Here is a 16,116-nt window from a genome sequence, read left to right on the forward strand (position 1 = left end):
CAATAGAAAAATATATATACAAATAAATGATATAAAAATTTTTAAATAAAATAAATAAATAAATGCAGAATACATAGAAGAGAGATTAGAAAAGATTGTCTCACAAATAATCTCCTAGTTCTGATGGTTCAACAGGCAGATTCTACCATTCTTCGAAGTATCAGATGGGCCATTGCTCATTTACCAATTCATTTGGATCAAATAGTTACCACAGTGCTCTCCAAAATTAATTAATTAATTAACTGTGCTCTTTTTCAGTATGAGTGCTTGATGGATTATAATTAAGAAACATGTTAGGAGTTATAAGTAATCCTCTGGTTTTCCCTACAGGCAAATTTATATTTGATGTAGGGTCATGATGCAATCACTGCCAACTTACAAATCAGGGGTTGGAGTCATACCTGTGGATAACAATATCTGCAGACAAACTGAACTCGTTAAACACCTGCAGGTAGAAGCAAGCACACATGTGCATCATACTCACTTACACACATATACGTATTACATACATAACTAAGGTACTCACACAATTACAGTGACAAACTCAAAAGAAATTCTGATAATAGTTTAGTCAATAGGATAACTATTGTAAAATAAATTTCATTGCAAAAAACAACTCGTTGTAAAGTAAAGCAAACTCCATTCCTAGTGTTACTGTCTTGATTATGTCACATGACAGGGCAACAGGGACTGTGAATTTGTTTGTTTGTTTGCTTTTTAGGGTGCATGCATAGCATATGGAGGTTCCCAGGCTAGGGGTTCAATCAGAGATACAGCTGCTTGCCTATACCACAGTCACAACAATGTATGATCCAAGCCATGTCTGTGGCCTACACCACAGTTCATGGCAATGCCAGATCCTTAACCCGCTGAGTGAGGCCGGGGGCCAAAACCTCATGGTTCCTAGTTGCATTCCTTTCTGCTGCACCCCAAAAGGAACTCCAGGACTGTGAATATGAATGAAGGTTGCTGACCTTAGCTGACTGTGTTTCAGATTGAATATTTGTTTCATCCAAATTCTTACTTTGAAATCCTAAGCCCTAAGGTGATGGTGTTAGGAGGTGGGACTTGGGAGGCGATCATGTCATGGTCATTAGGTCAGACCATCCCTCAGGATGGGATCACTGCTCTGATGCCAAGTCCCTTGCTTCCTCTCTCTCACCACCAGGTGAGGACACAGTGAATAGAGGGTCCTCAGGGAACCACTGAACAGGACAAGGTGTCTCAGCAGACACGGACTCTCCCACCACCTCATCTTGGACCTCCATCCTCTAGTACAGTGAGAAACAACTGTCTGTTTTTTAAGCCACTCCTGTCTGTGGTGTTCTTGTTACAGAGCAGCCCCCACTGACTAAGACAGGAGACTGTCCTAGAATATCCAAGCGGGTCCAATGTAATCACAGGAGCCTTAAAGAACTGAAGTCAGATACAGCAAGAGATTCAGTGTGTGATGCTGGCTTTCAGGATGGAAGGAGATGCATGGGAATCATAAAAGGAAATCAATCTTGCCTAAAACATGAAGCAGTTTAGAGACCAGGACAGCTGACGCCTCTACTGCGGATTTCTGACACACTAAGCTTTGATGACATCATTCGGAACTATTTTCAGCTGCTTAATTCCTAGAACTCTATTAAGGCAATAATGGAAACTTAAAGCACATAGAAACACATTTAGGGAAGAATATTAATCGATTCAATATGTTTGCATAAATGTGGTCATACTGGTCTTACACACCAATCAAATTTCGTTCTTAAACCATCATTTTTGAAGGGGCTATTTTCTCCTTCAAAGAAATAAATGTTTCCCATTCAATAAAATATCATAAATCATTCCATGGAGATTATTTTTATTTTTTTTATTTTTTTGTCTTTTTGCTATTTCTTTCGGCCGCTCCAGCGGCATATGGAAGTTCCCAGGCTAGGGTTCGAATCGGAGTTGTAGCCACTGGCCTACACCAGAGCCACAGCAACACGGGATCCGAGCTGCGTCTGCAACCTACACCACAGCTCACGGCAACGCCAGATCGTTAACCCACTGAGCAAGGGCAGGGACGGAACCCGCAACCTCATGGTTCCTAGTCGGATTCGTTAACCACTGCGCCACGACGGGAACTCCCATGGAGATTATTTTTTAAAAACATGTTTATTACACACCTACAGCCAACTCATCTATGACAAAGGAGGCAAGAATATACAATGGAGAAAGGACCGCTTGTTCAATAAGTGGTGCTGGGAAAACTGGACAGCCACATGGAAAAGAACGAAATTTGAACACTCCCTAATGCCATCCACAAAAATAAACTCCAAATGGATTAAAGACCTAGATATAAGACCACACACTATAAAACTCTTAGAGGAAAACATAGGCCCAACACTCTCTGACATAAACGACAGCAACATCTTCTCAGATCCACCTCTCAGAGTATTGACAAGAAAAACAAAAATAAACAAATGGGACCTACTCAAACCTCAAAGTTTCTGCACAGCAAAGGAAACTCTAAACAACACAAAAAGACAACCCACAGAATGGGAGAAAATCTTTGCAAGTGAATCGACGGACAAGGGATTAATCTCCAAAATTTATAAACACCTTCTGTAGCTCCATACCAAAAAAACAAACAAGCCTATCAAAAAAAATGGGCAGAAGATATAAACAGACAGTTCTCCAAAGAAGACATACCAAGATGGCCAAGAAACACATGAAAAGATGTTTAACATCACTCATTATTAGAGATGCAAATCAAAACCACGATGAGGTACCACCTTACACCGGCCAGAATGGCCATCATCCAAGTCTACAAACAAGAAGTGCTGGAGAGGGTGTGGAGAAAAAGGAACCCTATGACACAGTTGGTGGGATTGTAAATTGGTGCAACCACTGTGGAAAGCAGTATGGAGATTCCTCAGAAAACTAAACATTGAACTACCATGGGATCCAGCAATCCTACTCCTGGGCATCTACCCAGAGAAAACCACGACTCGCAAAGACACATGTACTCCAATGTTCATTGCAGCACTATTTACAATAGCCAAGACATGGAAACAACCTAAATGTCCATTGACAGAGGAGTGGATCAAGAAGATGTGGTACCTATACACAATGGAATATTACTCAGCCATCAAAAAGAACGAAATACCGGCATTTTTAGCAACATGGATGGACCTAGAAATTATCATGCTAAGTCAGCCAGACAATGAGATACCAACATCAAATGCTTTCACTGACATGTGGAATCTGAAAAAGGACAGACCGAACTTCTTTGCAGAAGAGATGCTGACTCACAGACATTGAAAACCTTATGGTCTCTGGAGGAGACAGTTTGGGGGGTGGGGGGATGTGCTTGGGCTGTGGGATGGAAATCCTGTGAAACTGGATTTTGATGATCTTTATACAACCACAGATGTGATAAATTCATTTGAGTGATTTTTAAAAAATAGTTAAAAAAGAAAAAAAACATGTTTATTGATCACAGACACAATTTATGCATATAAAAATTTGAATGCCTTCTCCCACAGACAACAGAGAAGGTGGATCCTTGATGGTGCCGATTACAGCACACATGGCTCACAGTAATGGTTCTGAGAGACGGGGTGGCTGCACCACCTTGACGGCCCTCTTACTGATGATGCGTAACTATTACTCTGGACTGTATACTTGTGCCCCCCCCAAGTGCTAACCCCAATATGAAGGTATTTGGAGGTGAGTGTTGGGGAGGTGATCAGGTTTAGATGAGCCACCATGATGGGATCTGTGCCCTTATCAGGAGACACGAGAGCTCGCTCTGCCTGCCCTGTGGATACAGCAGGAAGGAGACAGGGTGCAAACCAGGAGGAAGACCCTCAGCACGAAATCTGCTGACAATTAGAGCTCCACTAACCAAATCTAGGTTGTTCTCCTAGCTAACTCAATAAAACTATAACACTAACAGAGTAACACTAGACAGTTGATACTTGATGGTTCATACACAGATTCCCCCATGGATAAAATTATCCTTCTTCCAATGTAGGATCCAGTGTAAGGATTGCATTTGGTTGTCTGGAGTCTAATTTCTTTAACCTTGATCACATGCTATTCTTTGATCTTTGGGAAAATTGCCAATTTTTCCCTGTGCACACCCACCATTTGCAGAATGTCCTTCAGTGTGCATTTCTCTGATTGTGTGCCTCATTCTGACCCAAGTTGAATCTTTAATTGGAGGTTCTACACCCAGATGATGGTCAGACTTTCTTAGTGCATCACCTCAGAGGGAAAGGTTATGGGCACTTTCTATTTCTGGTGGAGGCTGAGACAAGCATCAGACCATCTTGGCTGTGATGCAGTGATGGCATGTTCTGGTATTCGTGCATGGCTGTCAGGCGAGGCTCCTCTGTTAAGGGCTCTACCTGAGTCTTCAAGGTTGCTATGTGGAGGTACCTGAAAGGGGGGGGTGCTTTTCTTCTGGCCGCATGCCCTCTCCCAGGAAACATTGGCGCCTGTGCTCAAGCATGTGCCCAGCACTGGTGCTGGATCTCCAAATGCTATAGCACAAATTCTCTCTCAATAAAGACCGTTCTGTGGTATGTCCCCACTCTACAACCTGCACCAGTGCCCCATGTTCTCCAGCAAAATCTTCATTCCTTCCAGACCAAAATCATCAACTGCAACATGGTTCCTCCTTGCACACAGGACCTTGAACTGCCCACCTAAAACCCTGTTGCTACCCAAGGGCAGTTTTAGCTCCACCTAGAAAAAGAAGTCATAGGACGAATATAACCTTCTGCAAACATGTGCTAAAGCCCTTGAGACATCAATCACTGCATATGCTTCACTTCCATCCTGCCACGCTCTCCCAAATTTGCACACATAGAACACCCAGGCATCTCCCAGTGGCCCTGATTCCAGCATCTCCATAAACCCAGATATCTTTGAAGGCAGCACCAGGATCCTGGAACTTGACTCCTAATGTAAAGGAATAAGATAAAGTCTCTAGGAGAGCTTATTCCAAAATGATCCCCCACAGACTCAAGACTTTTGCCTCAAGACATTCCCTGCTAACTTAATTGATAGCACAGATTTCAACTGCACCCAGAACCTAGACCCCGTACACCCTACTTTAGCTCTTGGGGTCTGGAGGCTCTAACAGAGCATACTCCTCCCAGAAGCCCCCAAAAGTATTGCCCACATGGAGAATCCACAGTTCTAGTGCTGCTTCACACCAGCATTCTAGGACCATATCTGCTACAGGGAAAGCAAGGGGCCACCTTACTCTACACAGATGTGCAGACACGCCCAAGGAGGTAGCCATGTCCCACGGGACTGCCCAGCTCACCATTCCCACTCACCTGCCTTAATGCTCCAAGTAACTCAGAAAACCCCCAGGTATATCCACTGCTGTGAGGACCCACACTGCAGTTCAGAAAAAAAGCTGCTCATGCTATTGACACGCAAACATGTACATATATGGGAACTCATGGAAAAGTGTCTTTCACAATTACCTATTGCTCACTGCCAATGGTATTCACTTCTGCTTAATATTCCCACAACTACACCACTGGGCCAACCCTTTTGAGTCTTGTGACTTGGGAGCTAGGATCACAGGCATGCTGTGTGCCTCAAGCAGCATTTGATTGAGACCACGGTCTTCAGGATTCTGTGCATGAGAACAAGGCCAAGCTTCTGTATTCACTTTCCTTGTGAGCATGGGTGTTCCAAATTCAAGGAGCAAATGAAACATCAGCACACAAGACAGGCTACCTTAGTAAGACATGTGGTTTCCTCTTACAAATCTGTATTAATTTCCCAGTCTAATGAGTGGATAAATAAACAAGAGCAAAATCACAAATGACTCATTTCTCATCAGATTAAAGGATTTTGAATACCTTATCCATGCAAAAATAGAGCTTGGGTGCTGTGCTCTTATGGCTCATGAAAAGATAAGGGCTGATGCTTGGAAAGCACAGAGAAATTAGGGCAGAAATTCTCATTACCGACCAATCAAGATTGGGAAAAAGAACAATAAAAATATGAAAGATGGAGGAAAGGGCATAAAAGTACAGAAATGTGCTTATCAGGGCCAGGATTCTCTGAGTGGCCGTGGATTCAGCAGAAGGTACGGGTGAAAAGTTATTCTCATGGATGTGTGTGACCCCCTGGTTGTGCCTGTACAGTATGAAAACCATGGAGCCACTGGCCCAGGTTATAACCACAGAAAATGAAATATCAGGGACAACTATCAACCTCATATGTACTATGATGTGCCCATGATCTGTAGTAACATAGAACACCCAATCTCTAATCTTTGTGATATTTTTCAAGCTCCATGTGCTAGACACATGTAACACATACACAGGATTAATTAAATTTACAAGTATGTATTGGACCCAAAGAGGAAAATTCAGAAGTGAATGATTTGGGGGCTTTGACTTTCATATGTTTCCAACAAGAGTCCATGGGGCTGATTCTGATGGTCTGGAATACGTTCAACAGGCAAGGGGTGCCAATGGACATGCCCCTGCCACCCTTTGAATGTACAAAAGAAGTTTGCATGCAAAAATCATTAAAAAAATATTTCAGCCCCAAAGCAGCCACTGTGTGAGGGACTCCTTTAGAGAGAATGACCAAGGAGTTGGCGAGAGTCAGGTGCTGGAGAATCAAGTCTGTAGTCCTCAACCTGCACTGAGTGTGGCAGAGAAAGAGGTAACGGTAAAGGAGGGAGACCTTGCCCAGAATTCCAGCTGTCGTCTGGGATAAAGAGAGAAGTGCTATTGTCACATCTAGGGAGAAAATTCTGCCACTCAAAGTTTTTTCCTTTAAATTATGTCAACAGCCATTCTGCTGTGCAAAAAGGTGCGTTGACGATTTTTGACCCCAAGTGTAAAGTTCCTTGCGTGCTCCTGTCTGATTGCCTAGTCTTCACAAGACAGGAAGAGACAAGGAGAATCATCTATATTTCATGGAAAAGTCAGCAGGAAGGATGAAGTGGAGTTAATTTAACCTGGTGGGACAATGACAATGACAGAAAATGGAAAGAGTGCAAAGAACATCATTTTTAGAAAACAGCAAAAAGTTCTACCCATGTTCAGAAAAGCAAAATCCAGTTATCATATCATAAAATATTTCAACTCTGAATGAATAGGTGATAAATTTTAATGAAAAATACCATATATATTTAAGAAAAAAACAGAAATTTCTCTGGTCTTGAAATAGGAATATATTCTTCACAGCACAAAGCCTATTAACATAGAGGTGTAGTGACATTAGTTTATATTAAAATTAAGAGCAGTTCTCAGAAACGCACATACACACAAACACACACACACAAAGACTGGCAACCTGCAGAAAGTGTTCCTACAACCACACAACTCAATAGCAATGAACAAACCATTTCAACAGAGACCCAAAAACAGGTTACCCAGTGCATAACAAATGTATAAAAATATTGAGTGTCTATAGTTATAGAAAAAAAATAAAATATATTTGTACATACATATTGTCAAATACTACTGAGAAATTTAAAATGAAAATGACAGAAAGTAAGTTTTGGCAAAACCGTGGATCAATGGGTGTTAAAACTGTCCATTTTAGAAAAACTGTGGTGTCTTTTCTATAAATTCCCATCAACGTCTCTGTTACAACAATACTCAAAGAAATTTGTCTCTATCTCACCGAAAGGCTAGTTACAGAATTTATAAGCCAACACTAATCATTACTCATAATGGCCCAAAACTCAAACCACCCACTTTCCCATTAACAATAGAATCTATTAACTGATTCACACTCACACCCCACCATCCTAACAACAATGCCAGGGAGCACTAGCAGGGGTATGTAATGTGCAGATGAATTCACACAATTACACAAAACTGGAAAAGTCCAACATGAAAGATTTCATAGTATATAAATTTATGTCAAGTACACAACAGGCAAAGGTCCTAATATCTTAAATGTGGGAATAGATGCAAATCCATTCTCCAATTTTCCACACCTTCAAATATATGGAGATGAGCCATACGCTAACCACAGCACACGATGTTTTATGAAGGGCTGAACATTTTTTTGCTTGATGTACGTGTTGCCTACAGAGGTGCTGACCTTTGATAAATTCCAATGAGCTGTGGCACTTATAACTTGTATATGCATCTATAGCACTTCATAAATACCTATTAAGGGGCAGAAAGGAAGTTGTGCTGTGTGTTTGACCTGCTGATTGTGTCTGTATGGGATGAAACTTAGGGAGCCCCCGGTCCAGTCCATAAGCCTAAGAACAGCACATCAGGGAATGATAACACTGCTGCATATAGTGACTCAGTGAATTTGTCTTAAACCTCAGCAGAGCATATCAGAAATCTGTTCTTTGTGATGTTCTTGTTGCTTCATTTGGTACCATAAACATAAGAAAAACGAATTTTATCAGCTTGTACAGAGTCTAGCAGAGGAATGTGGAAATCCCAAGCCTCGGGAGTTTTACTTCAAGTTCTCCCCACCAAGCACTCATGGGGCTGATCGTGATGGCTGAGACACTCAAAGGGCAGGTGGTACCCATGGACACACCCGGTCCCTCCATGAGGATAGAAAATGAATTCGCATGGATGAATCACTGAAGAAATGCATCAGGGGAAATTTGCCACTGTGGGCATCTGCAAGGAAAATGACCAAGTATGAATCACCATCAGGTGTGTGAGTATCGATCTTGAGCCTCAGTCTGTTTCATTGTAGTAATAAAGAGATAATGGTCAAGAAGAGAAAAAAAAATGCCCAGGATTCCAACTGTTGTTGGAGATAAGGGACCATGCTTCTTGGAAAATATCGAGAGCTCATTCTGCCAGTTCCCTGTGGCTGATATTTATCTGTAGAAAAGAGGATTTTGCAATGAAACATGTAGCATGTGATACATTCATCCAGTCAACTAAAAGTCAATATACTCCGCCATATTTACTTCAGGTTTTGTTCTGTCAAAAGTCTTCCCAGAGTAGAATGTACAACCTTTACATAACACTTGAAATCTAAGAATCATGGCTCTACTGCCATAATACGGCACATGACATGATATTCATACCCACGAGACCTGGGCACTGCAATTATTTTTGTTGCAATGGGAAGGAAACCTTGCAGAGAGGTTAGGGGGTCTGTCTAAATTCACATGCAGATTAGGGGCTGAGTGGCCATTTGAACCTGGTAGGTGAGCCAGTGCCCTGAGCACTGTGTAGCACTAATCAACCTCATCGGTGTGGTGTTTTTCAAACCATCAAGACCTATATTAAGTTTTTTAAAAATACATTTCCCATTTTATTTTACATCATTTTTAACATATTTTATAAACTTTCTAACAATTTTTAATTTTTAAGGATATTTTCTATAGGCCAATGTAAAATATTTGAGGGTGATGTAAGAGAGGATTCTTTTAATATAGTTTTGAGAATAGCTTAAAGCACAGAGGTTCCCCAAATAGAGAGAGCTCTTTATAGAGTCAATCCATATATGCCAGTAGAGGTGTTTATTGAATGAATTCATCCATATGGAATGATTAAGATGCTACAGGGTGAAGATAATTTCTGTACAATATCCAGAGTTCAGTCAGAGGGAAACTGTATTTCCACTGGCAGTCCAAACATCTGGTTTTTCTATCAAGTATGAGTGATGTTTTAGAGATGATAATAAATTGCAGATGCAGTAATTACAGGCTAATTCTTGGGGCACTTCCCTTGGTCAAAGATGAATTTGACGAATGCAAGATGGGCTCATTAGTTTGGCAGTAGAAGACTCACTTGCCAGCAGGCTTGGATTGAAAGACACAATGGCGTCTGTCAGACACAAAATTGGGCCATACCATCTATATGATATAGATGATATCATATGTAGTAATATATGATAATATGATATATGAAATATATCTATAATATATATGTGATAATATATTAGTGTGCTATATGAAAATATGAAATATATATGAAAAATATATGTAATATATATGAAAAATGTAATATATGAATATGATATATGAAAAATGTGTAATATGTGATATATGAAATAAATGTAATATATGAAAAAATGTGATAAAACCATGTAATATAGAATATTAATATATGATATATTAAAATGTAGTATATGACATATGATATATGAAATGTATGTTGTTAATATATGATAATATATTATGTGTAATAATGATATATAAAAATATGATATATGAAAAAATGTAATATATGATATATGATAATATATATGAAAAAATGTAATAAAACCATGTAATATAGAAATAAATTAAAAATTTGATTCAAAGGCTTAGATACACATTACTACATAAGATAAACTATTAATAATAAAGCAACACTTGTGAACTATATTCAAATACAGAAGACCAGCAACTTAGAAATAGGAGCATAAGGCCTTTTTTTTCTTATAAGTTGAAATCATAAGGCAATGAGTTTGGCATTAGAATTGATGTTGGATATACTCAAACCAGAGATACTGAAGTGAGATACATTTGGTCTTGACACCCAACAACTCTTTTCTGAAATTCATAATGAGAAACTAACCATATCCTTGAATGCTGCTCCTCTAACTTAAAGAGAGAAAATGTCTCATTTACTCATGAGACCTCAGGTGCTTTCAGGAGAGACACAATTACTGTTGCCAGTAAGTCACAGAGAGTTAGATAAATAAAGAACTTTTTACATTCCAGAAACAAATTCACATTCATGGTTTTGTAAAGGATTAGAAAATTGTTACAGTTCTATCCTACTCTATATTAGAAGCATGAAGGCATTATAAGCACACCTCTCATAATATTCAAAATTTATAATGATTCCTGTCGTAGGACAGCAGACTGATTTCAAAACTATAATGGCTAAGCCCATAAAAAGTGATTCCTCAAAATACCTGGGATGACTTATGAATCTTTCCCAGTGAGGATTTCATTAAATTATACTTACAGACAACTTACAGAATGGGAGAAAACAGTTTAAAATGATGCAACTGACAAGGGCTTAATCACTAAAATATACAAACAACTTACACAACTCAGCAGCAAAAAAGCCAACAACCCAATTGAAAAATGGGCAAAAGACCTGAATAGACATTTCTCCAAGGAAGATATACAGATGACCAACAAGCACATGAAAAAATGCTCAACATCCCTGATTATTAGAGAAATGCAAATCAAAACTACCGTGAGGTACCACCTCATACCAATCAGAATGGCCATCATTGATAAGTCCACAAACAACAAAAGCTGGAGGGGGTGTGGAGAAAAGGGAACCCTCTTACATTGTTGGTGGGAATGTAAAGTGGTACAACCACTATGGAAAACAGTATGGAGGTACCTTAGAAAACTAAATATCGAACTACCATATGACCCAGCAATCCCACTCTTGGGCATATACCTGGACAAATCTTTCCTTGAAAAAGACACATGCACCTGTATGTTCATTGCAGCACTATTGCTGCTAGCCAAGACGCGGAAACTACCTAAATGTCCATCGACAACTGAATGGATTAAGATGTGTATATATACACAATGGACTACTTACTACTTAGCCATAAAAAAGAAAAAATAATGCCATTTGCAGTAACAGGGATGAAACTAGAGACGCTCATACTAAGTGAAGTCAGAAAGAGAAAGAAAAATACTATATCACATATCTGGAATCTAATATGTGGCACAAATGAAACTTTCCACAGAAAAGAAAATAATGGACTTGGAGAACAGGCTTGTGGTTGCAAAGGGGGAGGGGCGAGGGGGGATAGCCTGGAAATCTGGAGTTAATAGATGCAAACTATTGCCTTTGGAATGGATAAACAATGACAGCCTGCTGTATGGCACTGGGAACTATGTGTAGTCACTTATGATGGAACATGATGGAGGATAATGTGAGAAAAAGAATGTATACATGTATGTGTGACTGGGTCACCTTGCTGTACAGTAAAAGATTGCTGGAACACTGTAAACCAGCTATAATGGAAAAAATAAAAATCATTTTTAAAAACTTAAAAAAATAATACTCTATAGAAAACTAAAGACAACATAAGAACTAATAAATGAATTCAGCAAGGTAGCAGGAGAAAGATGAGTATAGAGAAATCTGTTGCAATTTGTGTAGTAACAGTGAAATAGCAGAAAGAGAAAGTGAAAAATCCCATTTAAAATTGCATTCAAAAAAAATACGAAGATGGGAAAGGCCTATATGCTATAAATAGAAAACTTTGATAAAGGAAAGTGAAGATGTCGAACAAATGGAAAGATATCCAATGCTCTTGGATTGGCACAATTAATATCATAAAAAATGGCCATATTACCCAAAGTAACATCTACAGATTTAATGCAATCCCTATCAAAATGCCTATGGCTCTTGTTTTCTTTATGATTTTACCATGATAAACCGCAAACAATATAATGATTAGTTTTGCCTGGTTTTGAACTTTGTATAAGAGAAACCATACTGTAATTAATAAATACCTATGGCATTTTTCACAGCACTGCAACGAATAAACCAAAAATTCATATGGAATTACAAAAGACCCTGAATTGCCAAAGCAATCCTGAGGAAAATGAACAAAGTAGGAGACACAAAACTTGCATATTTCAGACTGTATCACAAAGCTGTAGTAACCAAAACAGTGTGGTATTGGCACATCAATGGAATGAAATAGCCCAGAAATAAACCCACACATCTAGTCAATCTTTGACAAAGGAGGAAAGAATACAAAGGGGAAAGAAAAATCTCTCCCACAAGTGGTTCTGGGCTAATGGAATATTTACATGTAAATCAATGAAATTATAGTCCTCCCTCATATCATATATAACAATAAACTCAAAATACTTTAAAGACCTAAAAATAAGCCATGGCTCCATAAAAATCCTAAAAGACAACATAGACAAAACATTCTCTGACATAATATTTTCTGAGATCAATCTCCCAAAGCAAAAGAAATAAAAGAAAAAAATGTGGTATCATCAAACTTGAAAGCTTTTGCACAGCAAAAGAAACCATCAAGGCATGAAGGACAACTTAGAGAATGGGAGCAAAGAGTTGCAAATGATGCAACTGACAGGGGTTAATATCCAAACCACACAAACAAATCATACAAATAAATATAAAAAAAAAAAAAAGCCCAGTCCAAAAAAAAAAAAAAATAGCTGAAGACAAAATAGACATGTATCCAAAGAAGACACAAAGGTGGCCAACAGGTACATTAAATGATGGTCAACACCATTAATTATTAGAGAAATGTAAGTTAAAACAACAGTGGGCTATCATTTCACACAGGTCAGAACGGCTAATATTAAAAAGTCCACAAATGCTGGAGCTCCCGTCGAGGTGCAGTGGTTAACGAATCTGATTAGGAACCATGAGGTTGTGGGTTCGATCCCTGGCCTTGCTCAGTGGGTTAAGGACCCGGCGTTGCCGTGAGCTGCGGTGTAGGTTGCAGACGCGGCTCGGATCCTGCATTGCTGTGGCTCTGGTGTAGGCCGGTGGCTACAGCTCTGATTAGACCCCTAGCCAGGAAACCACCATATGCCGCAGGAGCGGCCCCAGAAAAGGCAAAAAGACCAAAAAAAAAAAAAAAAAAAAGTCCACAAATGCTAATTGCTGAGGAGTGTGTGGAGAAAAGGGCACCTTGTACATTGCTGGTGAGGGTGTAAATTAGTGCAGCTGTTACAGAGAACAATAGGGATCTGCCTTTAAAAACTAAAAACAGAATCCTATTCCTGGGACTATATCCAGAAAATACAAAAACTCTGATTAAAAAAGATATTTGCACCCCGATGTGCATAGCAACAGTATTTAGAATTGCCAAGACACAAAACCACCCAGGTGCCACACCTATACACACACACACACACACACAATTAAGAATTACTGAGCCTTTACGAAGAGTGAAATATTGCCATTTGCAGCTACATGGATAGACCTAGCGACTATAATATGTACAAAGGTAAGATAGAGAAAGACAAATTCTATATGCTATCACAGGTGGAATCCAGAAGCAATATAAATGAATCTACGTGCAAAGCAGAAACAGACTCAAAGACATAGAAAATGAACCTTTTGTTACCAATGGGGAGAGGGAGGGCGGGATGGGGGGAGGAATTAGGAGTGTGGGATTAACAGATACCAGCCACTATACTCAAAATAGATAAGCAACCAGGATTTACTACATAACACAAGGAATTACATTCCTAGCTTGTAATAACCTATAATGGAATAAATCTGATAAAATACTTGAGCCACTTTGCAGTACACTTCTAACCAACAGAATATTGTTAACCAACCATTCTCAAGTAGTAATTTTTCAAAGAGTGGAGTCTCTATTTCCCACAGCCCTCTAGCTCTCCTAAAAGAATGTTCCACTGGCTTTCAAAGTTTAATATTCTGGGGCTCGTGTCCCGGGTGTGAGACCCCAACACAGGGCTGCGACCCCTCACTCCTTGGGAAGAAGCTTGGTCATTTTTTCTTCTCCTCTGTATGGGCCACTCACGAGGGAGATGGTTCTTGAATAAACCACAACTCCACTCCTCCTACCTTCTCGCTGTGGGTCCTTCTGCGCTTCTTCAGTTATAGAAGTCTTTTCTGGAAGGTCCTATCTTCCTCATCAGTATTTGCTCTGCATAGAGCTATAACTTTCGTGTCTTCACACAAGGAGGGAGCTCAGGAGCTCCCACTCCACCATCTTGGAGCAGAGCCCCATGATCTTCTTGTTACAGCAGCCCCAGCTGCCTGCAATAGAAGTTCCTGCTTAGCGAAGGGGGTGGAACATAAACCCCTGAGCTTTAAAGAACAGGATTCAAATGAACACCACTGAGAGACTAGGAGATGAAAACAGGGAAGACGTGGTGTATATACACAATGGATACTACTAAGACATAAAAAAGAACAAAATAATGCCATTTGCAGCCACATGGATGCAACTAGAGACTCTCATACTGAGTGAAGTAAGTCAGAAAGAGAAAGACAAATATGATATCACATATCTGGAATTGAATATGTGGCACAAATGAACCTTTCCACAGAAAAAAAAATCATAGACTTGGAGAATAGACTTGTGCTTGCCAACGGGGAGGGAGTGGGATGGATTGGGAACTTGGGGTTACTGCATGCAGACTGTTGCTTTTGGAATGGATTAGCAATGAGATCCTGCTGTGTAGAACTGGGAACTACGTCTAGTCACTTATGATGGAGAATGATAATGTGAGAAAAAAGAATGTATACATGTATGTGTAACTGGGTCACCATGCTGTACAGCAGAAAAAAATGTATTGGGGAAATAACAATTGAATACAATTTTTTAAAAGAGAAATTAATCCAAATATTTAACCACTATAATACATTTTTAAAATTAATTAATTAACATGGTGTACACCTTAAACTCATAGTGTTATGTCAATTATATCTCAATTTAAAAATAAATGTTTTGAAGTTCCCCACAAAAAAAATAAAATTAAAAAAATAAGAAAACGGGAGGGGGATTCAACTTGTTAAGCTGGCTTTCTGAATGGAGTGAGCCACATGCGAGTCATGAAGGGAAATCAGAGCTGCACAGGAAAATAAAATTAAAAAAATAAGAAGAAAACGGGAGGGGGATTCAACTTGTTAAGCTGGCTTTCTGGATGGAGTGAGCCACATGTGAGTCATGAAGGGAAATCAGAGCTGCATAGGATTAATTTCTGCAGACTCATGCAATAAAGATGAGTCTTTATTGCAAACCTGAAGGTATTATTGGTGCATATTTAGGTCAAGATTTCTATAAGACAGACTCAATAGCAGACTGATTTTACAACTACTTTTTTTTTTCTTTTTTTTTTTTTTTTTGCCGCACCTCCAGCATGTGGAAGTTGCTGGGCCAGGGATCAAAACTATGCCACAGCAGTGATCAGAGCCTCTGCAGTGATAATGCCAGATCCTTAACCCACTGAACCACAAAAGAATTCCACAACTACTTTTTTTTTTTTTTTTTTGTCTTTTTGCTGTTTCTTGGGCCGCTCCCGCCGCATATGGAGGTTCCCAGGCTTGGGGTCTAATCGGAGCTGTAGCCACCGGCCTATGCCAGAGCCACAGCAACGCAGGATCCGAGCCGCGTCTGCAACCTACACCGCAGCTCACGGCAACGCCGGATCCTTAACCCACTGAGCAAGAGCAG

This window comes from Sus scrofa, chromosome 6 (genome assembly GCF_000003025.6).
Source record: "Sus scrofa isolate TJ Tabasco breed Duroc chromosome 6, Sscrofa11.1, whole genome shotgun sequence".
In the NCBI taxonomy this organism is placed as follows: Eukaryota; Metazoa; Chordata; class Mammalia; order Artiodactyla; family Suidae; genus Sus; species Sus scrofa.